At 45.6% G+C, this 27522-nt stretch overlaps 1 long non-coding RNA gene across 1 annotated transcript; it reads right to left on the reverse strand.

Annotated features, from left to right (window-relative positions):
- Window positions 1-5389: 5389 nt before the first annotated feature.
- On the reverse strand, window positions 5390-26395 carry LOC117884082. The gene is made up of 3 exons (XR_004647484.1): window positions 26280-26395; window positions 8684-8868; window positions 5390-8240 (listed from the first exon to the last, which is right to left on the reverse strand). It is a non-coding gene; the product is annotated as an uncharacterized LOC117884082 (long non-coding RNA).
- Between the last annotated feature and the right edge of the window lie 1127 nt (window positions 26396-27522).

Consider the following 27522-nt stretch of genomic DNA (forward strand, 5'->3'; position numbering starts at 1 on the left):
TGGATGCACTGCAGCCGTGGAAGAGAAGGAGAACTGCATGAATGTATCTGAGGCCCATGGCAGGTTGTTCTGATTGATCTTTAATCCCAGAATCATCTGGTGGAAGGGATCTGCAAGAGGACACATAGTTCATAATGATTCATATATTCATGTGTTTAGGAGCCATTAATCCACTGGGTGTCCTCTGGGGAACTGTTAGTCTTTTAATTCATTTATTTAATTTTAGGTGAATTTAGAACTCACGAAAGCAATGCAGGAAAGTGATTGATTCTGCACGCAGTGGACAGGTGCTACGCAAATTCTCCTGCCTCAGCACTGCCAATGCAGTTTAATCACATCCTGCAGAATCCTCCAAATCACTATCCCGGACCTGGGCTCCCCGTACAGCTCTGCCAATGCCTCTCAGTCCGGATCTGCAGCCCTCCACTGCTATCCCCATCTTGGGTCAAACACATAGCTCTGCTGATGCATCTCATATCTGAAGTACAGAACCCCTTGCTCCTCCAGGGCTGGGCTCTGCCTCAGCAGAGACTGGGAACCACTGCTCTAACTGTCAAACTTGGGATGCCGCTTGTGTAGGGAAAGCTCCTGGCGGGCTGGGCCGGTTTGTTTACCTGCCGCGTCCGCAGGTCCGGACAACCGCGGCTCCCACTGGCCGCGGTTTGCTGCTCCAGGGCTATGGGAGGTGCTGGAAGTGGCGGCCAGTTCGTCCCTCGGCCCATGCCGCTTCCAGCAGCTCCCATTGGCCTGGAGCAGTGAACCGAGGCCAGTGGGAGCCGTGATTGGCCAGACCTGTGGACGTGGCAGGTAAACAAACCGGCCCGGCCCGCCAGGGGCTTTCCCTACACAAGCGGCATCCCAAGTTTGGGAAACACTGAGTTAGAGGATGAATAATTTGTGACAAATTTTGCCTATTTTTCGCTACACAATTTGTCCCCAACTAGCTAGTGATTTTTTCAAATGAATTCATTATTCAGCTTAATCATGACCCCCTTTGTTCTTGTTCGATAGCTTGTTTGCAGGTAGTTTGTTGTAAGTCCTCGATTTTCAGAATTTGAGCTTTTATTACTGGACTTTTTAGATCAGGTGGGATGTCAGCGTCCCTGATTATCTGAGTGAAACTCTTTAGAATCAGGTTTCTGGTGCAACGACCTTTGCTTGTGAATTTGAAATTTGCGTTTTTCAAACTATATGCCACAGCCACTTAATTAATTCAGCGACATCCCTGACTGAAGGCCAACAACGCAAAATCATGAAGAATTGTGCCAAATGGACTAGTAGTAGATTTTTGTGAAGCAGACAGCTTTCACTCTAGACTGACATGGGACTCAACAACCTCATTTCACCTGTGAAGCAAATTTGGTCTGGACCTGACACTCCAGAAGTAAAACTGCATGAGCCCACTGCATCAGTCAGGCCCCTGGCTTGTCTCCTTGCAGCTGATGTGTCCATGTCTTCCCTTACATAACACAGATATCACTTCTGCAAAGACTTTTAGGTTAGAAACATTAATGGATGAATTTGAGGTAAACGCAGGCCCCACACATCCATCTAATATTGCTGAACTGCTGCGGGTTACTTCTTCTGAAACCTGTAATTGACTAGTCCTGTCAAAGCATATAACATCTCAGGCTTTGACTAACAACACCGCGCACTCTGAATCAGCTTTCTATCCACCGGATAGAGCAGCACATTTGTAAAATTGCTGTCGCACGTGTCTCTCTCCTATGCTAACACACGCGCGCACGCAGAAATCTGAAAACACAGATTAATACTTAAACATCAGCCTACAATCTTGTTCTAACTAGTTTGGGTCAGAAAACCCTGCCATGGAAAATGCAGAGGTGCAAAGGCACAGAAATCTCTTTTTGAACGGGAAGGTATTTCTCTTGTCCGCTCCCTTTGAGATAGCTCTAGGCTTAGCTGCTGTTCATTGGGGTCCTCAGCTGTTTTTCCATGCTCGATCCCCAGAGAACAAAGCTTAGGAAGTTAAATGAATGTGGGAATCTCATCTTCACTTTTAATTAATCTGAAACAAAGGCAGGCTAAGGATGGAATGACGGGAGGATTGGCAGAACCTCCCCACACTGTGGACGGAAGTGGGAGCTGCAGGGAGCTTAGCCCCCTTTACTCTCTCTGGCTGCTGCTACAGCAGATAATTTGTGGTGGCTCCAGCTCAGGAGGGTTTGCTGTTTCAGTTTGGAACAGCACTGAAAGCTGGGATGCTCTGAACTTCATCTGGCCTATCCCTATCTCTTTGGCCCAGAGTCTGTTTCCCTTACGCACTCTAAGGAGCATTGCACTCCTCCAGTAGCTCCTTTGAAATCAGTGTGATGCCTGGAGGAGCAGGGTGCTTACCAACAGGAGTAAAGGTATCATACTTCGGACCCTGCAGTGTGCAAACTCAGATGGAGATTCGTTCTGGTTCAGCCTCTCAAATGGGATTTTGATGCTTTGGCTTCCCACCCAGATGTGCAGAGGCCGGAGCGAAAGAGGAACACAACAAAGCAAGCCAGTCGTTCGATCTCAGCTGGGCGGCAGGGATCAGGCTGAGTTTCTAACAAAGGTTGGTGTTTTGACCGGAATGGTCGCACCCTTCTCTAGTGAGAGTTTGGCTGAGAGAGTACAGTGCTTTGGTTCCCTGGAAGAGCATCTGAAGATTTGAACAGGGCACTAGATCTTTCTCTCTGGCCTGGCGAGCAAGCAGTCGGGTGTGAAAATACTACCTGACATGTACGTCGTGCCTTTCATCCCAAAGGGCTGCAAAGTGCTATGCGAACCTAGGGCACCTGTCAGCCACCACAGATCCTGGAGGCCTCAAATTCCTCTTGCTGACTGCACACCAGCTCAAACCCTTAGAGTGCTGCCTCCCCCCCCCCCCCCCGCCCCGCAAGAGAACACCACCGCCGGGCTGGCCCAACAGGAACGGGCATTTTGGGGATCACACAATGCAGGGGTTGCCTGCTGGCTCCCCTCTAGCAGAACAGGGCATTTAGTACCAAGGAAAGGGAATGTTTCATATGATTTTAAGGCCACATAGGACCATGAGATCAGGGAGTCTCACTTCCTGTGTAATACAGGCTGGAGAATTTCACCCAGTTACCCCTGTACTAAGCCCAGTTGCTTGTGTCTGGCTAAAGCAAACCTTCCAGAGAAGCAGCTCAACTTGATCTGAAGACATCCAGAGATAGAGAATCAACCACTTCCCTCGGTAGCTGATTCCAGTGGGGGTTTGTCACCCTCACTGTGTGACACAATTGTGTTTCTTAACCGTCATGCAGCCTAGAGTCACAGCCTATGGGCTCCACGGTGGCAACAGGACAGGGAGAGAAACTCCAAGGGCTGGAAAGTGTTGCTGTTCAGAAACTAGGGGCCACCCTTCGCTTGGGAGCAGGTGCAGGCAGCCTTTGCAGTGGGGTGCCTGATCCATGAGCACAAGGCGGCGTATTAGTGGTAAGACCCTCCCTTAAAGGAGCTGGAGAAAGTCAAAGGGCATGGCCTTAAGCCTCTTGCCTCCCTGTTAGCACAGGGGGAAAGGCATTATACAGTGTTGCCAAACCTGAGCGTTCAAATACACTGAGCCAAGCCTCTCAAAATCATGAGGTTGGCCTAGAAATCATGAGATTTTTTTAAAAAACAACTACTGTGTGTTTTTATTTGCTTTCTTTCAGCCTGGAGAGGATCATAGTTCCCCAACTTTTCTCTGCCACCACCATGGCTAGAAAATTCCTTGTTTTTAAAAGGAGAGCTGACATTCTCAGGGACTCTCATGACCTCAGGACCTGGGGTTATCAAGGAAAACACCAAATATTGCGTGAGTTGCAATCCAACTGTGAGCGTTGGCAACACTGGCCCACACGGCACCCCTTTATCGGGCTCAATAGTTGCAACCTCAGGCTGTGCTTCCCACCTCAGTCCAGGGGGGTATCCCGCACAGAGAGATCTCCTCTGTAGGAGCAATAGAAAGGATGAGCCAATCGGTTTTTGGATTGGGTCAATCGAAACGGTTCATTTAAATGTCAACCTCTTAAAGTTTTTTTTTATTATATATTAACTAACGTTTCAAAATGAAAAGTCATTTTGAATTAGAAAACAAACAAACAAGTGCCAAAATGTGATGTTTTGAGACTATCAAACCTTTTTTTTCAAATGTGTTTCAAATCAGATGTGTCGACAACGATCCATTCCCAAGAACAGTTTAAATTTTGAGTCAGCATTTTCCAATGAGAAACATTTTGTCACCAAATTTCCAGCGCTATTTGTGTCCTTATCTAGCCAGAGGGCTATATTGTGGCATAAAAATGCACCATCCCAGAGGCAGTAGCTGGAGGTGCAAGGTCTCACTGTCTCTCAAATTTGGATTTGAGGAAAGAACTAGGTGAGATATATTTTATTGGACCAACTTCTATTGTGGAAAGGACCAGCTTTCAAGCTTCACAGAGCTCTTCTTCAGGTCTGGGGAAGGACACCAGTGTGTCTGAGCTCAATACAAGTTGGGACAGATTGTTAAGCATAAGGGGTTCAAACATACATTGCAGGGGACCACTTAAAATGAAGTGGACAATTAAGCACTAGCAGGTCGTGAGGTGTGTTATAAATTATTGTACTGAGCCATAAAACCGGTGTCCATGGTTTTTAGTGTCTAGTACAGTTGTCATAGGTTGGTTTTGTCTTTTATCATTTTTCTGTAGGAGTTCATTTGAGACCATAGTGACTGTCTGGTTTCACCCATATAGTTGTTGGGTTGGGGCATTTGATGCACTGGACGAGGTACAGAACATGTTGAGATAGGCATGTGTAGGACCCATGGATCTTGAACGGCACGTAGAGGGGTATATTGATCATCGTAGCAGGGAAGATACATCTGCAGTTTTTGCATCTGTCGTTCTGCCAGGGTCTGGTGCTGCGTTGAATTGGAGTGTCCTCGTCTGTAGGGAGCTTGCTTCTGATTATGAAGGGGGTCAGAGTTTGGAGGTTGCCAGGCTGGAGGTTGTTTGAAGGTCAGAAGAGAGAATTCGGGAAAGATTTGTGGTCCACATCGAGTATGGGTTGTAATTGTCTGATGATGCCATTTAAAATTCAAATTAGAGGCAGTCTTAAAGGAACTTTTCAGACAGCTGCCTCATTCAGTAAAGGCCTATTTCACTATTGTTCTTTCAGGATAAAGGACGTAAGGGAGTAAACCAAGTTCTGTTTTATTGCTACCACCTGAACAGTAAAAGGCTGAACATAACCCATTGAGCTATTGTGCCGTGGTTAAAATCCAGCTCTGCACAGTACTCTGCATTTCAGTCTCAGCCTTTTTCAGTAAAACATCTCACAAACAACTCAAGCCCAGTGTAGATATGCTGGAGTACAGTCGCTAAGAGAAACCATTACGTGGGGGCATCTTAGTTTAATTTAAATTAAGCAGTCACCTGCCACATTTGTAAAAGTGCTTTAATGTTAACCTCAGAGCACAGGCCGGTTACCCGCACAAACAGAAATCAAGTTACAGATGCTTTGGTGTTAACACCTTTGGTCTTAGTCACAAAATCAGAATGCCAAACTTTACCGGCTACATAAGCACACGCTGTACCTATAAGCATTTAAACAAACATGGCCAGCAGAAGCATTTGTTCCACTAACAGATTCCAGGTTAGCTGGTGATGGAAATCAGCGGGGCTGCTACGCCCGGCTTCTCCCTTGTGCCTCAGTGACTGTGATCAGCCTTACTCTCTCTCTCCTAGTTGTTTCAGCTATCAACCCCCCTCCCTACCTTTCTCTATTCCTCGGGGTTTAAGAGGAAGCAAGGCAGGCCAGGTGGCAGGGGAAGATTCCAGGCAGAACCTCTGCAGGGAAAGCAAGTGGCCAGGAGAGCGAGTTTAGGGCTAATATTGTTTTCCTTACTCTAATAAAGGTTCTTGTTCAGCGTTAGAAGAAATCAGCTCTTCCCCATTGTCACATGGCAGAGTCTCATTATTTTATTATTAATATTTATTATTTGTATTATCAAAGGACATGGGAGCCCTAGTTCTGGACCAGGACTCCATGGTGCTAGGCGCTGTACAAAAACAGAACAAAAAGACAGTCCCTGACACATTAAAAACACCCCCCAAAGGCACTGTCAGAGCTGCAGGACTCCATCAGCCACTGGGCAGGCTAATGGTAGGGAAATAATAACCCAAGTCTGTTTGTTTTAGTCTCCGGTGAGTGATACTCACTGTAGATATGTTAATACTTTTTGTCATTCATGGAAAACGCAAAGGAAGAGTTAAAAAAAAAAACATGGCACACAGGGAGGCAGCAGCCCTGGACCTCACACTCTGAACCGGGGCAGCAATGCTTCCGTCTCTTATTCAGCTCCCACAAGGGTCGTGAGAGCATTTGGGAAATTGCCTGGTATTATCGATTCATGAACATTTTGCGTTTTGGACCTTTTGTCCAAATTTAGGAGCAGAAATTTTTCTTGAAATCTCAAAAAAAAACTCTTGCGGGATGGGAAAACTCTCTGCCCACCCCCAGCTCTAGATATCAGCACCAGTTCAAGAGGGACAGATCAAATCACTTGTGTCAGAGTATCACCTGACCACACGTAAGATGAGGACAGCATTTCTTTCCCCATCCATAATTATCCAGGTGCATTCTGGGAGTTGTTCACTTAGGGTGACCAGATGTCCCGATTTTATTGGGACTGTCCCGATTTTGGGGGCTTTTTCTTATATAGACACCTATTACTCCCCACCCCAGGTCCCGATTTTTCACACTTGCCCTCTGGTCAGCCTATTTCACTGCCATCCTCTGAAGCACCAGATGCTGACATTGGCAGAAGCAAGATTCCAAAGGCTAAAGTTCACTCCTAATTGTAGATCACGTGTAAGTAGTCTCTTGGTCTATCCAAGGCCGTGATCAAGTGTCTTGATGTTTCTGGTCTTTTGGCCTCGAGATGAAAACCTTGCCTGGGTGTCTTGGACCTTGAAGTAAAAATATTATCTAAGTTATATCTGTTAGGACAGAGAAGAGACAGGATCCCGATATAATGAAGGTAAAGGGGATTCTTTATAAGATTGCTGGGCACAGACAGGTCCTTTGGTTCTCTCTGGCTCTCTGGTTCCCAGATTTGGATTAATATCAAACACTAACACGGGGGGGGGGGGGGGGGGGCTCCTTAAATCCTGGTCTGGAATGGTCTGTTAACTACACTCAACTAACCCAGAAAGACCTTTGGAGGGAAAAAAATGTTACATAGAGGAAATTATGTTAATATCCAGGGTATTAGATTATTGGTTTCCCTTCAATAAAAAACACGTGGCAATAAAGAAATGAGTGAAACATACAATGAGATCATCTGGGGCAGAGCAATAGGACATCCTAGTGAGAGCAGATTTGCTCTGGGCCTTTTGCCTTTCTAATGCTAACATACTATTATTTTGCATTTCCTCCTCAGTGTCTGTTCAGTAACAGTAGAGTTGTCTGGGAGACAGAGTTATTCCCCTCCCCACACGCTGGGTCATCCCAAGCCATGTCCCTCTGACCTGCCTGAGGAGTGATAACTAGCTTGTTAGGGGAAGTAAATACCCACTGCAGTCAGGTTGGAATTTAAAGGATGTCCTTGTCTTGGTGTCTTTCAAGGTGATGCTTTCAGCTTCGTTAACGGATCACATACAGTTTTGCTTCTTTAAAGCCAGGCTCTTTAGTTCCATCAAGGGCCTTAGATTTAAAATCTTTGATAAGTAAAAAAAAAAAAAAAAAATCACATCTCAGTGGCTTTGCTTTGTAGGCTCCTTTTTGTCTTGCTGTCTTTCCCCCTCAAAAGCTCTGTGGCTTAAATTCCTGCAGCGGGAAGAAATACACTGGAAATAGAAATATGATGTACGAGATGGGAGCAAGCGTGCTGGGAGCTATGGAGAAAGCTGTCCTGTCCTGCCCCGGCGTTCGGTGCATCTGCATAAATCCGCAGCTACAGCAGCTGCCGAGGCAACCAGAGTTTTGGGCTGGGTCTCTTAAGGGAGAAGAGCGGAGAGGATCACAGACTAGAGCGATGGAAGAGGGCTGGTAAGCCCCATCTGTGCTTCCTCCTGGCCAGGCAGTGAAGGATGGTTCTCTTAGGCTTTGTCCAGTTAAAATTTGAATGATCTGAGCAACTCGGACTTCCAGTGCTTCCCTTGAGGAACTAGTCCGCACCTAAGGAATCTCACTGGGAGGAATTCTTCCCATCTTTGCAGCCTAAATGTTTCCTTTCCTCAGTTTCCCTGTTGCACCTGTGAAGTGGAAGGGGGGGGAGGCAATATGAGGCCTTTGGAATATTCAGGGCATGCTCCTATCTGTGGGCCATTGCCTTCTAAAACAGAGCCTCTAGTCTATCTCCTTAATGTGAATCTCATCAGAGAGCTCAATGTTTGAACTCCCTTCTCACCCCTGGGATCAGAGACCCTTGCCATTCAAGGCTGAGACAGTGGCAGGCTGTGTGGGGAAGGCGGGCCCTGCGGCTCACCACGCCATTTCGTGTCTCTGGGGCTGTCAATCCAGCCCCTCTCACTGGCTCTTTTACGGTATGGGGCTGGTGTCACATTTCAGAGAATGGATGGACACAGTGATCTGCGTATGTTACAGAAGACTTAGCCTGTCTCTGGGGAACAGGGTCGGGGTGGGGGGGGGAGATACGTCCCAGCCTGGGTCGGATACTGATTGTTGTACTATATACCTCATCTCCAGTGGAAGCTGTGATTTGTTTCTTGGTTCTTGCTTTCCTTTGTACACAGTCATGCCTCCCTTTAAAGTCATCTTTTCCTGGGAGCTCTGGCCTCAAAGGATTTCTTTCCTTTGTGTGGGAATTGCAGATGTCACAAACACCTCTGACACGGTGCATGATTCTTGATTCAAATTCAGCTAAGCAGAGGAGAAAACAGGTCTTTAGATCTAATGCATCTCCTGGGGATAGCAGCATGGCACACACACACACACACGCACGCATGCTCCCGTGATAAGGCAAACCGGGCACTGGGTGTCACCAGAACTCCACCAGAATCACAGTAGAGGGAGCAGGTATCTGGCAGTAAAAACCTCCACTTCTTAAGGAAGGCAGCCCAGTTAGCAAGTAAGGATAATTGCTCGCAGTGCAAGAACTAATGGAGATCATCTATCCCTTTCTATCACTGGAGTTACAATCCCTAACAGGGGAAATGAGAACGTTTTGGCTAATTTTGGTGAAGCGGGGGGACATGGAGAAATAGCGTGAAGATGTCTCAGCTGGTCAAATTTCTCCTCCAGATCCCTCCAGCTGGCTAACAATATTGATAAAAGGGAATTGGGGAGGGGAGGGGACGGGGAAGGAAAAGATCTAGGTTCTTAATCTGCCACTGCCTTAAGGCTCCATATTTCCCTGAAGCCCGACAAGCCCTTCCAAGCCTGGCACTCAACCCTTCTCAAGATTATGTAGTGTTTTGGGATCCTTGGCTGAGAAGTGCAAGCCTTGGTATTATTATTTCTGTACACTCTTTATTCACTCTTTTTCTTTCCCCTCACCCCACAAATGCTTCTCCTTGCCCTGTGACTCCCCAGTTGCTCTTCTCCATGTGCCAGTGGGAAAGGAAAGTATAATTGACAAGTTCTGCACCTTCCCGGGGCTTGTCAGTTTCACTGTGCCACTCTGCTCTTGGTACAGAGCAGGAGACAATGACAAAGCTCTAGCCCATACATTGTGCCAGTCCATACCTGCCCACATGCGCCCCAGGTGTCAGGGTCAAGAGAGTACTGGGCACACTTGGAGCAAGGCACGCAAACCATGGAATGATGGATCCTGTACACAACAGAGTCCAGCTGAATTGTATGTTAATAGAGGAGCAGGAAACAGGGTCTGAATCGTCTTCTGGGTATGGAGTCTGAATGCCTCTGATCCAGGATGCTTGAGATGTTAAATATCCTAAAATGCTGTTTAAAAACACAATGAACTGTGTGTGTGTGTCACTGCTCGCTACTGGATGGAATGAGAGCTGTGTGTCATAGGCCCTGTACTGCCAACAGCCAAAGAGATTCTTCTTTAGCTTGACAGGGGCATGTGTTTTTGCAACAGGAGGAGATCTGTCCTACCCCCACTTTTGCTGTGGCAACTAAGTGGCGCATAATAAGACATGATGTTCCTAGTTGGCTATGGATTTGTTACAAGCCAAGGGTGTCTGCATTGCCTTCGCATTATTTCCAGCACTAAGAGCCTGTGTCAGGCAGCTACTGGCCTTACCTGACTGTGTAACTCTGTTACTATTTTAAACGTCTGTTTGTTTGTTTTAAATGCTCCAAAGCTGAATACACTGCCCTGCTGGCATGCCCAGGGAAATCGCCATTTGCACTGCCTGTGCCATCCTGCATTCTCCCTCCCATGCATTCATTTGTACAGAGCTTCACTGACCTTCTAAATATAGAGGCCTCAAATTAAATTATAACATTGCTGATAATCAGCAGACCGGGGGATTAAACTGATTGGGACCCTGCCAGACTAGATTTAGCTTTCATTAAGTTCTGTCTACAGAGCCGCCCTTCCCAAGGAGGAAAGTCCTTATTCTCTATATTACAATATAATGCAATACACACAGCAAATGCAAAATACTTCACCGTTTAAAATTCTAATCCTTTCAAGATCCGGAAATACCTAGGGTCTAAGTACAGCACTGTCTATCCAACATCTGCTGTTAGAAGTCAAAAGCTGAAAGCAAGTCATTTACATGCGGGTTTAGAGAACTGTGAAGGAGCTACAAGACCAGGGACATAATCGGCAGCACAGAGAACGTCTGAAAGGAGCTTGTGTATCCCTGTGAAATGCAGCAAGAGGCTTATTTAATTTTGTGTGTGTGTGTGTAAATTTCCTAAACAGTTGACCTAAATGAGTTCTTACCACGATCAGATAGCCTAGGACAACAGAGTAATCCTTCTAATAGGATTATAGGCTGTGCTAAAGGAGACTTCGGGCTTTTATGCTCTGCATCGTAATATGCATGCACACACAAACGGATATCTTGCTTGGCTGGTGGCACCTGGGAAACTGGCCCTTATTCATGGACCCATAGACTTTAAGGTCAGACGGGACCATCATGATCATCTAGTCTGACCTCCTGCACGTTGCAGGCCATAGAACCTCACTCATCCACCCCTCTATTAGGCCCCTAACCTCTGGCTGAGTTGCTGAAGTCCTCTAATCTTGAAGTAAAGGCAAGTTACAGAGAATCCACCATTTACATTAGTTTAAACCTGCAAGTGACCCATGCCCCATGCTGTAGAGGAAGGTGAAAAATGCTCAGGGGCTCTGCCAATCTGACCTGGGGGAAAATTCCTTCCCAACCCCAAATCTGGTGATCAGTTAGACCAGGGATCAGTAACCTTTGGCACACAGCCCATCAGGGAAAGCTGCTGGCGGGCCGGGACAGTTTGTTTACCTGCAGCGTCCACAGGTTCGGCCGTTTGCGGTTCCTACTGGTCATGGTTCACCGTTCCAGGCCAATGGGGGCTGCAGGAAGCAGCATGGGCCAAGGGATGTGCTGGCCGCCCTTCCTGCAGCCCCCATTGGCCTGGAACGGAGAACTGCGGCCAATGGGAACTGCGATCGGCCGAACCTGCAGATGCTGCAGGTAAACAAACCGGCCCAGCCCACCAGCAGCTTTCCCTGATGGGCCGTGTGCCAAAGGTTGCCGATCCCTGAGTTAGACCCTGAGCATATTGGCAAGACCTAACAATCAGACACCTGGGAAAGAATTATCTGTAGTAACTCTGAGCCCTCCCCATCTAGTGTCCCATCATCATCTGCCATTGGAAATATTTGCTGCTAGCAGTCGCCAATGGCCCACAAGCCGTTGTAGGCACTCTTATCATACCATCTTCTCCATAAACCTATCAAGCTCACTCTTGAAGCCAGTTAGTTTTTTTGCCCCCTGTTCTCTTTGGAAGACTGTTCCAGAACTTCACTCCTCTGATAGTTAGAAATCTTCACCTAATTTGAAGCCTAAACTTGTTGATGGCCAGTTTATAGCCATTTGTTCTTGTGTCCACACTGGTGCTTAACTTAAATACCACCTTGTGCCTGGGATAGACAACACTGATAATGCCACACTCACTGCAAGAAATAGAGCAGACTATCCCCAGAGCTGGTGGTTTACTCTATAATTAGATTCACCAAACCAGTAACAAAAAACCATGTGCAGTACCACATGGTTAACCAGAAGTCAAACACAGTCCCCCTTAGGCATTCCAGCCTTTGGCTCCCATCCAGGCAACCCAATCTAATATAGTGAGAGATTATTGGAAACCTATTTCACCAGCTGTGAGATTCTTTCTAATACCAAAGGATCAGACACATATTCCCAGGTCAATATGAATCTCAGAGCTTACCCAAATATCACACTGCCAGTCAATCCTTAGTAACTAACTAAAGATTTATTAATAAAAGAAAAGAAGAGAGTTATAAATGGTTAATAGATCAAATACCTACAAATGATTGCAAAGTCCTTAGGACATTCCAAGAGAGACTTTACAAGCCAGCAGCCTATTCCATCATGGCTACAAACCTGATCTCAGTGCATAGTTCAAGATGCTCCTTTTAGTTGTAAACCCACAGTCCAGATAATCAAAGTAGGAAAGAGGCAACATGGAGATGTCTTGGGTATCTTTTTATATCCTCTGCCATGTGCATGGAAATGTACTGTCCCAAACAAAGCCCACAGCCCCTGTCTGTGGAATGTTACTGGCCAAGATGGAGTCCAGGGTCACATGAGCATATCACATGCCCTTATATGTTTTGCAGAACCACAGAGGGTGGCTATTGGCTCCTTGCTGTCTGAGGCATCTGCTGGAAGACCTCCTGGGCAGGATGAGTTTCTTCAATGGCCCTTTGTGAGAGCAGAGTGGTCTTCATGGGCCACCGATACCTAGCTGTCTAGCCCTAACGTAAGTCCTATCTGGTAGGTGTCACCCTGGAATACAACAGAGCTTTAAGATACAAGTCCATAGCCAATATTCATAACTTCAGAGAAAAAGAGGATACATGGATTTAACAAGGATAATCATATTTGATAGATTGTAACTTTTCCATTGACACTTTACATGATACGCTTTGTACAAGCTTTATGGGAATTGTATAACAGTGCTAATATCAATTATATAAATGGTCATCTTTTAACATACAGCAGCACACCCCTCCTTGCTCAATTCCTCTCCCCTCCGCCCCTGCTTTCTCCATCACAGCAATAAAGTAGCCACCGCTGTTTGTACTGGAAATAGGAGAAAACATACATCAAAGTTGGAAACAAAATTGGACAGAACTTGGGGAATTATCTTCAAATGGGGGAGTTTCTAGTGAGGTTCCACAGGGATCAGAACTAGGCTGGAGGCTATGCAACATTTTCATCAGTAATCTGGAAGTAAATATAAAATCGCTGCTGATAAAATTGGCAGATGACACCAAGATGGGTGGAGTGGTCGATAAAAATGAGGACCGGGCAGAGTGATCTGGAGCACTTGGTAAGCTGGGCCTATTCCAACACAGTGCATTTAAATACAGCCAAATGCAAGGTTATACATCTAGGAATCAGGAATGTACGTCGTATGTACAGAATATGATGCTGCTGAAAAAAAGCAAAGGCAATTTAGGTTGCATTAACGGAGGCATAACATGCAAGTCAAGGGAGGTGATAGTCCCGCTCTACTCAGCGCTGGTTACTCTTCAGCTGGGGTACTGTGTCCAATACTGGTCACCAATGTATAGCAAGGATGGAGAGAAACAGAAAAGGATCCAGAGGTGAGCAACAAAGATGATCAATGGGATGGACTGCAAGCTAGCTAAGCAAAGGCGGAAGGGACTGAGTATGTTTAGTTTGGAAAAGAGAAGATTAAGGGGGTACATGATAGCGGTCTTCAGATACTTGAAATGCTGCCATAAAAAGATGGAGAAAAGTTGTTCTTTTTTGCCACAGAGGGCAGGACAAGAGGCAATGGGTATAAACTACAGCAGAGCAGATTTAGAATAAATCTCAGGAAAAACTTCCTAACTGTAAGAACAGTAGGACAATGGAACCAGACGCCTAGGGAAGTGGTGGAAGCCCCTTTGCTGGAGGTTTTCAAAAGGAGGCTGGAGCCATCTGTCTTGGATGGCTTAGACACAACAAATCCTGCGTCTTGGCAGGGGGTTAGACTAGATGACGCTTGTGGTCCCTTCTAATTCTATGGATTCTATGAAGGGGAGACTGTATCTTGGAAAGGAGTAACTCCGAAAAGGATATAGGGGACAAGCAACTGAATCTGAGCTCCCAGCGAAATGCTGTAGCAAAAATGGCTGTAACAACCTCAGATTTATAAATGAGAATTGTGAATAGACTGTAGGGGGCGGAGGGAGATAGCTCAGTGGTGTGAGCATTGGCCTGCTAAACCCAGGGTTGTGAGTTCAATCCTTGAGGGGGCCATTTGGGGATTTAATTGGGGATTAGTCCTGCTTTGAGCAGGGGGTTGGACTAGATGACCTCCCAAGGTCCCTTCCAACCCTGATATTCTATGATTCGGAAGATGATTTTGCCTCTGCATATGGCATTGATGAGACTGATACTGGACTATTGCACACAGTTCTGGTGTCAACATGTTAACTAGGACGTTGAAAAATTGGCGAGGGTGCTGAATCAACACAACACATTTGTAAGTTTCACGTTCTAGGTGCGTATGTAGGAAAGTTTGGTTCGGAAGCTGCCACAGGCATGGAGAAGGGGGAATTGGGAAAAGGGCCCTGTTGGGAAATCCATCCTCCTCCACCAGTTGGCAAGAGCCCAAAGAACTGGCATGGGGAGAGAGAGGGGGCACATCCTGCCATCACGTGCTTCCCTATGGGGAGAATTGGGGAATCTGAACCCTGCTCTCCTGCACTTTGCCACACTGTAAAGCACCATATAGATCCAAGAGGCCACCTGGCCAGTGCTCTACCTAGATCCCCCTCTCCCCTTAATGGCGGAGCCTCTTTAGCATTCCTGGGTCTTGCCCAGCAAATGAGGCATTTTCACACTTGACAGCAGCAGCAGCTGCTTGGCAATACAAACCATGCGTCTCTCCGGGGCTCAGTGCTAGATAGGAAATGAGACTTTTAAAAAATGGAATTTCATCCCCCCCTAATCTCTCCTACCAGGGGCAGGATTGTGATTGCTGGGTGCCTTGCACTGCATATGCAGGTCAGGAGCATCATGTGAGACAGGCGAGATGCAGAAAGCTCCACTGGTATGTTTCAGCCCAGGCAAGATAGCATCTTTCCGTTAGCTTGCTGCTTAAAGAGTCCTTTCTCGGCCTTCAAATATTTACCATGCCAGCTGATTTCCTGTCAGTGAACTTCACAGCTCTGGTGGCTGGTGTTATTTGTTTTCTGATACAGAGGAGAGAGGGCGGAGGTACAAAGAGAGGCCGTCCAGTACTTCCACTAGGCCAAGCCAGGCCTGGAATGCACATGAGCTGCTGCTGGTTCCCCTCAGGAGATACGTTTGTCACAGGGGGCATGGGGAGCCGAGGTCCAGCAGTGGGCTGGCGGGCGAGAGGATGGAGAGACGGGCTGAAGAGGGGAAGGGCCGGGTGCTGTGACAGATGGCAGGGAGAGGGATGAGTGGTCGCAGTAAGGAATGCAAACCTCTTCCCAGTCAGAGTGTTGTCTGCATGTAGAGATTTGTTGAGTGTTTCCTCTTCTGGCCATGCTCTGTATGGTGAGGAGGAGGCTGGGTGGGAAGAGGAGGTGTCGTATGGAATTAGCACACCCATGCTCTGGAGGAACCAGTTTATATCTCCCTGGTTCTGCTGTGCTGATGTAACCCACCACACCCATTATCCCATCAGCTGGGGCAATTGCAGCTGTCTGGGGGAAGAGGGGACAGAGGAAGATTTAACCCGTGCTTGTTAAAAGGCAGGTACCTAGTCTATACGGGCCTGGTCAATAAACAGCAACATGTAGGGTTTAGTGCTGGAGAGGCCTTGACTGAACAGAAGCCCACTAACCCCCCAAAACATTTCATTTGTGGGACTTACACCTGGATGGGTAGGAGGGCTAGTGGGTAATGCACTCAGCACCCCACAGTATTAGCACTAACACATTCAAAATCCATATCTGCATTTTCACCTTCCTCTCTGCCTGCCCCTGACACCAACTACGCTGAGGTATCAGTTCCAATCTGCAGCGGGCAGCCAGTCACTGGTACCAAGAGCCAAAACCATCTGGTCTAGTTCCAGACACAAGTCCCCGGGCCCTGGCTGGCAGCTCAAGGCTGCAGCAGGTCAATTTCAAGGGGGTTATAATGAAAATGCATCTTGTTCTCCATTGGCCTTTGATCTACTGCAGCTCTGAGAATTTCAGCAAAGAAGTGAATTGCGAGAATTCCAGCACTAGGGAAAAATCTCTCCCAGTTCTTAGCTGAGCTCCACAATAGGTCGCACCTGCTGCTGGCCAAGGATTTCAGCGGCAATGCTGAGAATTTAACAGGCGTTTGTTTATCAAGGCCATATGCCATGATTCAATTGTCCAGAAAGGGTGGCTGGACACACACGCTCTCCAAGAGCAACAGTCTGCGTGTTCATCACCTAGTATTTAACAGGCATCTTCAATAGGGGACTGCCAAGGAAAAGAATTCACCAGAAGATCCGAGGAGTATAAAGGTGGCAATTACAGACCTTTCTTATCTTGGGGTCCATTTCTGCTCTGATACCCATCAAAGGGTACGTATGTTAGGGGCCAGATTGTGCTATGAAGGCACGGCCTGGACACTGGGTGGTGTGGCATTGCTCCCCAGTGGGGGTTTCAGCAGGCATTGTCTCTCCCTGGAGCTGCAGGGGGCGAGGGAGTGTACACCGTAGGATGTGCTCCTGGCTGATGTCTCAGAGGGTGTGGTTATGGCCCCTACTGGAGTGGTCTCCCCACCTCCCATCTAGAGCACTACGGTATGATGGGGGAGGCTGTTCTCACAGCCTCAGAGAAAGGGCTGGGATTCCTACAGAGAAAGTCCTTTCACATACAGTTTTGCAGCATTCAGAGTTGCAGGTTGTTCACATTTGGAGAACCATCGTCAGCATAATCCTCCGAGAGTTTCCCTGCAAACCAAACTGAAGCTGGTCAAAATATTTTGTACTTCTCCCACCCCTGAAAATTGGCTTTATTTTCGGAACTGGAAATTCTCACTGTATTTTCACAATTTATTTTTTTATTTTTCTGGTTTTTCCCCCAAAGCAATTGGAAAAAGAAAAATGACCATTTCCAGTTATTGTTTTCTCTTTTTCCTCCACATCCCTCCTTCCATCCCACTGTGATCTTGCTCATTTTTCCCTGGCAAAAGGGAAAAATGAGGCCAGGAGAGAGAGGCAAGGGGGGAAAAGGGAGAAAAATTGAAAATGGGGGGGGAAATAGAAAAAGTTCAAGTCAGGAAATATTTTATGGTAAATGTGAATTGATAAAGTAAACAGTAATAAGTCACCAGGACCAGATGGTATCACCCAAGAGTTCTGAAGGAACTCAGATGTGAAATTGCAGAACTACTAACTGTCATCTGTAACTTATTTAAATCAGCTTCTGTACCAGATGACTGGAGGATAGATAATGTAAAACCAATTCTTAAAAAAGGCTCCAGAGGTGATCCCAGCAATTACAGGCTGGTAAGCCTAACTTCCGTACCAGGCAACCTGGTTGAAACTATAATAAAGAACAGATACATAGATGAACACGATTTGTTGAGGAAGAGTCAACATGTTTTTTTATAAATCATGCCTCACCAAACTACTAGAATTCTTTGAAGTGGTCAACAAGCATGTGGACGAGGGGGATCCAGTGGATATATAGTGTACTTAAATTTTCAGAAAGCCTTTGACAAGGTCCCTCACCAAAGGCTGTTAAGCAAAGTAAGCTGTCATCGGATAAGAGGGAAGGTCCTCTCCTGGATCAGTAACTGATTAAAAGATAGGAAACAAAGGGTAGGAATAAATGGTCAGGTTTCAGAATGGAGAGAGGCAAATAGTGGTGTCCCCCAGGGGTCTGTACTGGGACCAGTGCTGTTCAACATATTCATAAATTACCTGGAAAAAGGGGTAAACAAGTGAGGTGGCAAAATTTGCAGATGATACAAAACTACTCAAGATAATTAAGGCCAAAGCATACTGTGAAGAATTACAAAGGGATCTCACAAAACTGGGTGACTGGGAAACAAAATGAAATTCAATGTTGATAAATGCAAAGTAATGCACATTGAAAAACATAATCCCAACTATACATATAAAATGATGGGTTCTAAATTAGCTGTTACCACTCAAGAAAGAGATCTTGGAGTCATTGTGAATAGTTCTCTGAAAACATCCACTCAATGTGCAGCGACAGTCAAAAAAGCTAACAGAATGTTGGGCATCATTAGGAAAGGGCTAGATAATAAGACAGAAAATATCATATTGTGTCTATATAAATCCATGGTATACCAACATCTTGAATATTGCGTGCAGATCTGGTCACCTCCTCTCAAAAAAGATATATTGAAATTGGAAAAGGTACAGAAAAGGGCAAAAAATGATTAAGAGCATGTAACAGCTTCCATATGAGGAGAGATTAATAAAACTGGGACTTTTCAGCTTGGAAAAGAAACAACTAAGGAAATATGATAGAGGTCTATAAAATCATGATTGGTGTGGAGAAAGTAAATAAGGAAGTGTTATTTACTCCTCATAACACAAGAACTAGGGGTCACCAAATGAAATCAATAGGTTTAAAACAAACAAAAGGGAGTATTTCTTTACAAAATGCAGAGTCAGTCAATCTGTGGAACTCTTTGCCCGAGAATGTTGTGAAGGCCAAGACTATCTAGTTCTTTTTTTGTACCCTGTTATAAATTCATGGAGGATAGGTCCATCAATGACTATTAGCCAGGATGGGCAGGGATGCAAAACCATGCTTGGAAGTGTTCCTAGCCCCTGTTTGCCAGAAGCTGGGAATGGGTGACACAGGATGGATCGTTTGATAATTACCAGTTTTGTTCATTCTCTCTGAAACATCTGGCATTGGCCATTGTTGGAAGACAGGATACTGGGCTAGATAGACCATTGGTGTGACCCAGTATGACCATTTTTCTTTTCTTATGAATTTTTTTTAATAAATGAAACATTCTTCCTTTTCAAAACCCACAGAATTAAAATGATTTGAATTTTCAGATGTTGTTCACACATTAATTCACACAGAAGACTGGAAAAGGGCAAATATAGTGCCAATCTATAAAAAGAGAAATAAGGACAACCCAGGGAATTAGACCAGTCAGCTTAACTTCTGTACTCGGAAAGATAATGAAGCAAATAATTAAACAATCAATTTGCAAACATCTAGAAGATAATAAGGTGATAAGTAACAGTCAGCATGGATTTGTCAAGAACAAATCATGTCAAGCCAACCTGATGGCTTTCTTTGACAGGGCAACAAGCCTTGTGGATAAGGGGAAAGTGGTAGATGTGGTACATCTTGACTTTAGTAAGGCTTTTGGTACTGTCTCATATGACCTTCTCATATACAAACTAGGGAAATACAACCTAGATGGCACTACTATAAGGTGAGTGCACAACTGGTTGGAAAACCGTTCCCAGAGAGTAGTTATCAGTTGTTCACAGCAATGTTGGAAGGGCATAATGAGTGGGGTCCTGATCAGTTCTGGGTCCAGTTCTGTTCAATATCTTCATCAATGATTTAGATAATGGCAGAGAGAGTACACTTATAAAGTTTGCGGATGGTGCCAAGCTGGGAGGGGTTGCAAGTGCTTTGGAGGATAGGATTATAATTCAAAATGATCTGGAGAAACTGGATAACTTGTCTGAAGTAAATAGGATGACATTCAATAAGGACAAAGGCAAAGTACTCCACTTAGGAAGGAACAATCAGTTGCACACACACAAAATGGGAAATGACTGCGTAGGAAGGAGTACTATTGAAAGCGATCTTGAGGTCAAAGTGGACCACAACCTAAATATGAGTCAACAGTGCAACACTGTTGCAAAAAAACTGAACATTATTCTGGGATGTATTAGCAGGAGAGTTGTAAGAAGGGGTAGGTCTTGGCGGGTAGCAATCGATTTATCCGGGATCGATATATCGCGTCTCATTAAGATGCGATATATTGATCCCCGAACGCGCTCACCGTCAACTCTGGAACTCCACCAGAGCGAGCAGCGGTAGCACAGTCGACGGGGGAGCCGCGGCCGTCGATCCCGTGCCGTCTGGACCCCAGGTAATTCGATCCAAGATACTTCGACTTCAGCTACGCTATTCGCGTAGCTGAAGTTGCGTATCTTGGATCGATCTTCCCCCCACTGTAGACCAGCTCTAAGACACAAGAAGTAATTCTTCTGCTCTACTCTGTGCTGATTAGGCTTCAACTGGAGTATTGTGTCCAGTTCTGGGCGCCACATTTCAGGAAAGATGTGGACAAATAGGAAAAAGTCCAGAGAAGAGCAATAAAAATTATTAAAAGTCTAGAAAACATGACCGATGAGAGAAGATTGAAAAAATTGGGTTTGTTTAGTATGAAAAAGAGAAGACTGAGAGGGGACATGAGAACAGTTTTCAAGTACATAAAAGGTTGTTACAAGGAGGAGAGAGAAAATTTGTTTTTCTTAACTGCTGAGGATAGGACAAGAAGCAATGGGCTTAAATTGCAGCAAGGGGGGTTTAGGTTGGACATTAGGAAAAATTTCCTAACTCTCAGGGTGGTTAAGCACTGGAATAAATTGCCTAGGGAGGTTGTGGAATCTCCATCATTGGAGATTTTTAAGAGCAGGTTAGGCAAACACCTGTCCGGGATAGTCTAGATAATACTTAATCCTGCCATGAGTGCAAGGGACTGGATGAGGGGACCTCTCGAGGTCCCTTCCAGTCCTATGATTCTATGGCTATGTCTACACTATAGCCATGATCGATGCTTTGAGATCGATCCGCCGGTGGTCGATTTAGCAGGTCTAGTGAAGACCCGCCAAATCGACAGCAGATCCCTCTCCAGTTGACCCCCTGTACTCTACCCCCGATGAGAAGAGTAAGGTGTAGACCCTGCAGTAACTTGACTTAAGGTACGTTGACTCCAGCTAAGTTATTTACGTAGCTGGAGTTGTGTAGCGTAGGTCCACTTACCGTGGTAGTGTAGACATAGCCTATGATTATTTTTCCATTTTTTGACAAGTGCAACAAACGACAAACCATTTGAGGTTTGCCCATCACTAATTTCTTTGTATAGCTCCCTTCTCTAGTTCAGTGGTTCTCTAAGCTGGTCCCCCGCTTGTTCAGGGAAAGCCTCTGGAGGGCAGGGATGGTTTGTTTACCTGCCGTGTCCACAGGTTCGGCCGATCGTTGCTCCCACTGGCCGCGGTTCACTGTTCCAGGCCAACGGGGGCTGTGGGAAGCAGCGCGGGCCCAGGAATGTGCTGGCCGTCCTTCCCACAGCCCCCATCGGCCTGGAGCAGCGAACCGCGGCCAGTGGGAGCCGCGATCAGCCGAACCTGCGGATGCGGCAGGTAAACAAACTGGCCCGGCCCGCCAGGGGCTTTCCCTGAACAAGCGGCGGACCGGCTTTGAGAACCACTGCTCTAGTTGATTGTTACTGGTGGTAATATCAACTCCTCTACTCACTGTTGCGCCTTTTAAAAAACAAAACTTGAAGGGAGGAGGGACTGGGGGAAGAGAAATTGTATGAATATCTGAGAACCGCATGGTGTTCAATGTATCTACATCCCAGCAATGGATGATCTGGATTGCGTGCGTTTAACAACCCTTTTACAAACCCAGCATGGGTACCCCAAATATTTATTGAGTTAGATTTTATATTTGATTGGTTTTGGACACAGGGAAATTCAGTTCCATTAGGGCATCTTCCTTCCATCATCTCCAATCATGACATCTGCCTGTGGAGCTAGGCGCTTGGGCTTGCCTGGTTCAGACATGTGCATGAAAACAAAATCTCTAACTGCCTAGGATGCAGGGACCTCAGCGAGGCATCTTAATGCCAAGGCTGGTTGGTTAAGGAACAATCAGCTCCACTCAACATTACTGGGAGGACTTGAACAGCTGGCAGGAAAGTCAACAGTAAAACTCCCATTGGCCCTAACGGGAGCTGGACTGGGCCTCAGTTCTTTATCTGTAGCCCTGGCCCAAAATTCTTTCCAACCTGAAACCATCATATTTGTTATTTTGATAGCAAGCTCTACGGAGGAGGGAGAGAGTATCTTATTCATGTGCTCTGGAGCCTGTGAGAATGCATGCATTGCATTATTAATGTACATTATTCTTAATCAGTCAATTAGGTTGAATAACAATAAGATAATACACGCAGCTCCTGGATCTTTGTAACCAAAAGCTCTACAAATCTTTCCACACCAAGGGGAATCTGAGCCTGCACAGATAGATTTGGCCGACAGTGTCAGACGATAGCGGGGATGAGCAAGTCTGAATCCCATCCAGTTTTATTTGTAAACATTACATAAATACATGACTGGAGGCATGGGAATAGAAGGATCTCTGTAATCCTGCTACGCTGTAGATTTCTCCTCAGCACGTGAGCCTCTGAGACACATTTCCCATCTACATACCAAAAAAAAAAAAAAAAAAAAAAAAAAAAGATAAACCCAGTTATTGCCCAGATGCATTATAAAAGGGGAAGTGCCACACTTCGAAGTATGTGCTAGAGCCATCTTCAGAGCCTCACTTTCACCCATGCACTCCATTGATAAAGCAGTGGCGCACTTTGCCATGCAAAGATCATGTGATTTTAAATGATGTCCAATCAGTTTGAGCCTGGTAGTGCAACAACTCTGCAGCAGCCCGAAGCCCACAGAGTGAAGAAACTGCGGAAGAGTGGGAGTGTCTCTCTCTCCCCATTTCCATAGTCCAGCTGTCCAGACATTGTGATGTTCGTAGATGATGGGGTTCTGTTTTGCTGAACACTATCATTGCTGGTCTCTGTGTATCAGATCGTAGGGTGCAGATGCTGATTGCTGCGCTGGTAGGTGAGATCCATGCCCCAGATCTGTGGGACACAATGTAAACCCCACCCCGTAGGGCAGTGCATGAAAAATATGTATGTGTAATTTTAAGGACTCGTGGAATGCGTCTAATGCGTTTTATCAGGGATATCTGCCCCTTGTTCAAACACTGCCAGTGGCTTAGAGAGAAAGAAAAATAAAAAGTCTCTTATAAAATTATTACCCTGTAATTTAAGTCAACAGCAGTGGTACCATGATGGAAGCCAGCAGTTATGTCACATTGTTTTATCACTATAATTACATCAAGAACACAGTTACTGTCTGGGAGCGATAAGATGAAGAGAAGCAGCCCTTCTGAAATTTTGTATTCATGGCACTGAGATTTATAGACTGGTTCTGTGTTTGGACATTACGTTCAATTACTTCCCTTTAGCTCTGGAGATCTGTGTTACAAGAGAAACACTCTCATAGGGTGTCCCCCTAACTCCATCTGCTGCCGCTGGGTTCACCTGGAGCCACCAAATGCAAGGTGGCTAAGGAAGATTGCTAAGAGATGCTCTGATTCCTTTCATTTCACTAGTCAGGGAAGATGGAGTCAGTCACTGGACAGCAACTTGAAGTGCTCCACGCTCATTTCATCTGCCAAGGGTGACTCTGAGGCTCTCCCAGCCCCAGGACTGAGGAAATTCAACTCTGCTTCCATGTTACATTACAAGACCACTGGGACAACCAATGGCTGAACTTTCCAGTAGCTCACAGCCATGCCAGTTGTGGCGGCTGGGAAAATGCTTACTCAGTGGAAGATCTTGCGTTCCAAACCTTACCCTTGCTTCTGATTTCCAATTGCCCTGAGAACGCATTACCCAGAGCAGAGATTGTGAATCAGCCAGCTCTGCTCTCCTATGCCTTATCTCAAGGAGCTCCTACTTGCTTTTAGCGGTGTGGCTTGCTTGCCAATTTATTTTGGCTACCAACCTGCTAATAGCATTGTTCTGTAGAGGTGCAGAGAGGCACACTCAGGTAGCTTCCCCTAACTTGTGGTATCGCCCTAGCAGCTGTCTATAAAATCTTAAATCCTCCAAACACTTGTTCACTCATCTCAAAGAGTGAATCTCGCAAGGCTTGGAGGTTCCATCATCATTCACTATCCATTTCTCCCACCTTCCCCCATCGCTTTGGAATACACAGCTACTCCCTCTGTTCAGGGGATCAATGCTCCACGTGCTCCTACATCTTGCCTGATGACTCATCTGTTTCTAGACTCTTTACTGGGGATCCCCTTATTTACTGTAAACGGTCCTGAGGCACCACAGCGTCCAGCGAATGGTGCAAGAGAAACTGGAAAGCTGCAATTGCTGCTGCTCTCAGCTGCCAAAGGAGGCTGGTTTTGTTTTTTTCCTTTTTATAGTGAAAGGCAGGACATGGCAGTGACACGCACAAAAGGTCAAATGCAGAGAAACTGTCAGACCCCAGCCATCTTGCTGGGCCAAAAGCCTTTTTTCTATCCAGTAATTCATTGTCTTATGCTTATTCGACGTCCTTGTGCTTGCACCAGACTAGCACTCAGGACCCATCCTATGTATGCACGTGAGACTCTCTCTCCTCCTGCATGTTGATCTCCTAGCATCTCGTCAGTAGGTTGGTGCCCTCTATTTACATCATGAAAAATGACAGTATAATTTCCACCCCCGATACGTGTCAGTTACAGATTGCAGGCACTGCTTCCTGGGTGGAGAGGAAGTTCCGCCTCCATGGGCAAATGAACACTGTGGCTCTTCTGCTGAGAACTGCAACAAGAGAGCCAATCAGCAGGGCCAATCAGAGTGGGGGCCAGGAGAGCCATTTGGCCTGGGCCTCAAGCTTAAAGGGGGCCTCAAATTTAGACACTTGTTATTCTGAAGCAATATCTTCCTGTGTCACTGAATGGGATGTCCAAAACTAGATGGTCTGCACGGATTGATGGTGTTCAACCAGTTGCGCAGTGTCTGAATTCAGCAAGAAAGGCTTTAAATGAGCTTGAATCTCTCAATCTCACTGCACAGGCTCGAACTGAACTTCAGTCTGTTCAGAAGCACATGTCCAAATTTGAATGCATTCTGATGTCATCTTTGTGGATGAAGCTACTTACAATGATCCACCAAACTCATCTGGTAATTGAAGCACGCAATGCTACACTTGATGTTGAGAGGGATAACACTGAAAGTCTTATCAATGACATTCAGCAGATTCGTGAACAATGGGATGCGATCCTGACTGAGTCCAAATTAGTAGCACAGAATATTGGCATTTCATCTGAGTTCTCCACCAATCGCAACTTACCTACTGAATCGGATGCCGAGCAGCATTATAGGGTCAATGTCTTCCCTGTCATCATTGACTGTATTCAATCAGGTCTTACACATCGATTTGAGTCACTGCGACTAATTTGTACCCTTTGGGGGTTTCTTTGGCAGTTCAACAGACTGAGTAATGAAGATCTACTTTCTGCAGCTGAACAATTTCAGCAACAGTACAACAAAGAAATCTCAAAAGATCTCAGTGATGCGGTCATCTTCCTCAAATGAATATATTCCACGAACTTTACATTGGATTGCAAGCCAAAGGAATTGCTTCAAGAAATACTTGAACTTGGACTCTCTGGGGTGTTTCCGAATATCACAATTGCATTGCGTATTTTTATCAGTTTGCCCGCATCACTGGCTTCAGGTGAACGCCCCTTCAACGTGTTGAAGCAGGTAAAGAACTATCACCATTCAACTATGGGACAAGAGCGTTTGAATGGGCTCGCCATGCTTGATATCAACTGTGACATTACACGAAAACAAGATTTTTAGTGCATTTGCACAGAAACCGGCTAGAAAAGCATTTGTTAAATATAAAATATTCAAATTATGTCTCACTTTTTTTGGTGCCTTATTTTGTTTTCATATGTCGTCATTTTTTATTTTTATTATGGCTAGGGGCCTCAAAAGCTGGAAGTGGCCCACGCCTCTCTGGACCTCTGAGAGGGCCTGCCAATCAGTGCCATGTATCTGCACTATGGACATCTGTCAACTAGGAATTCGACTGACACCTACTCGACTCATTTCTCACAGGGGCCACAGAGTGCCCGTCAGGTAAAAATGACTTCTCATCCACAATATTTTGCATGCTCCACCACAGAGCAACATGCAGGGAAATCACAGAGCAATCTGAGCTCTGTACAAGACTGAATGATGGGAAGTTTACACTACATTTTGCTAGGCAGGCACAATTCAGATGAAGATAGTGCCACAGAATGTAACCCCATCCTGTTTACTGACATTGTTTACTATGCTTACCACAAAAGCATGGGATAAAATATCCTCTTGTCTGAAGTCAACAGCGACAGTGCAGTTAAGGATGATCCGTCATGCCACAGAGCTTTATCACGGTAATTACATCAGGAGCAAGTTTACTGTTTGAAAAAGAAGTAAGATTACAAGAAGCAATCCACCAAAACGGCAGCACCGCCATGGCTAAGAGATACACAGCAGGGAAGAGGAATACGTTATGCGAATGAAGCTGAGACTAGATTTAACACTCCAAGGACCAAATTTTCCTTGACTGCCCCTGAAGTATTTATGAGCACATCTCCTTTCAGGCGCTCATACATGCATGTTCAATAACTAATCCTGCATGCAGGGATATTCGTTTTGCACTTGCAAATGTACATACTCCCTGACGTTACAAGGACATTTCTAAAGGCCCTTAGAATGCAGGGGGATTACAGAGTCATCCAGACACTCTTCTGAGGCAAATCAAAGTCCCTCAAAACCACATGGATTGGACACTTTATTAGTCAAGAATGGACCCATGCTCATCTGCTACTTTGACATCTCTACGTAGCACAACCTTTTTTCTTCAGGCATAATAATATAGAAAATATCAAATTGTCTCTATATAAATCCATGGTACACCCCCATCTTGAATATCGTGTGCAGATATGGTCGCCCCAACGCAAAAAAGATAGATTGGAATTGGAAAAGGTACAGAAAAGGGCAACAAAAATGATTAGGGGAATGGAACAGCTTCCATATGAGGAGAGATTAATAAGACATGTCTTTTCCAAGATGAAAAGTCCAAGACTGGGATGGGGGATATGATAGAGGACTATAAAATAGTGACTGGTGTGGAGAAAGTAAATAAGGAAGTGTTATTTACTCCTTCACATAACACAAGAACTAGGGGTCACTCAATGAAATTAATAGGCGGCAAGTTTAAAACAAACAAAAGCAAGTATTTCTTCACACTATGCACAGTCAACCTGTGGAACTCTTTACCAGAGGATGTTGTGAAGGCCAAGACTATAACAGGGTTCAAAAGAAGAAGTAGATAAGTTCATGGAGGATAGGTAATCAATGATGGATTATCTGCTCCGGTCATTCCCTCTGGGGCACCTGGCATTGACCACTGCTGTAAGACAGGATACTGGGCTAGATGGACCTTTGGTCTGACCCAGTATGGCCGTTCTTATGTTCAGGCCAAGTTTCAAGTGATCTGCCAACAGCTCAGGTGAGGATCTGTACAACCATATGGAGAATC

This window comes from Trachemys scripta, chromosome 10 (genome assembly GCF_013100865.1).
Source record: "Trachemys scripta elegans isolate TJP31775 chromosome 10, CAS_Tse_1.0, whole genome shotgun sequence".
In the NCBI taxonomy this organism is placed as follows: Eukaryota; Metazoa; Chordata; order Testudines; family Emydidae; genus Trachemys; species Trachemys scripta.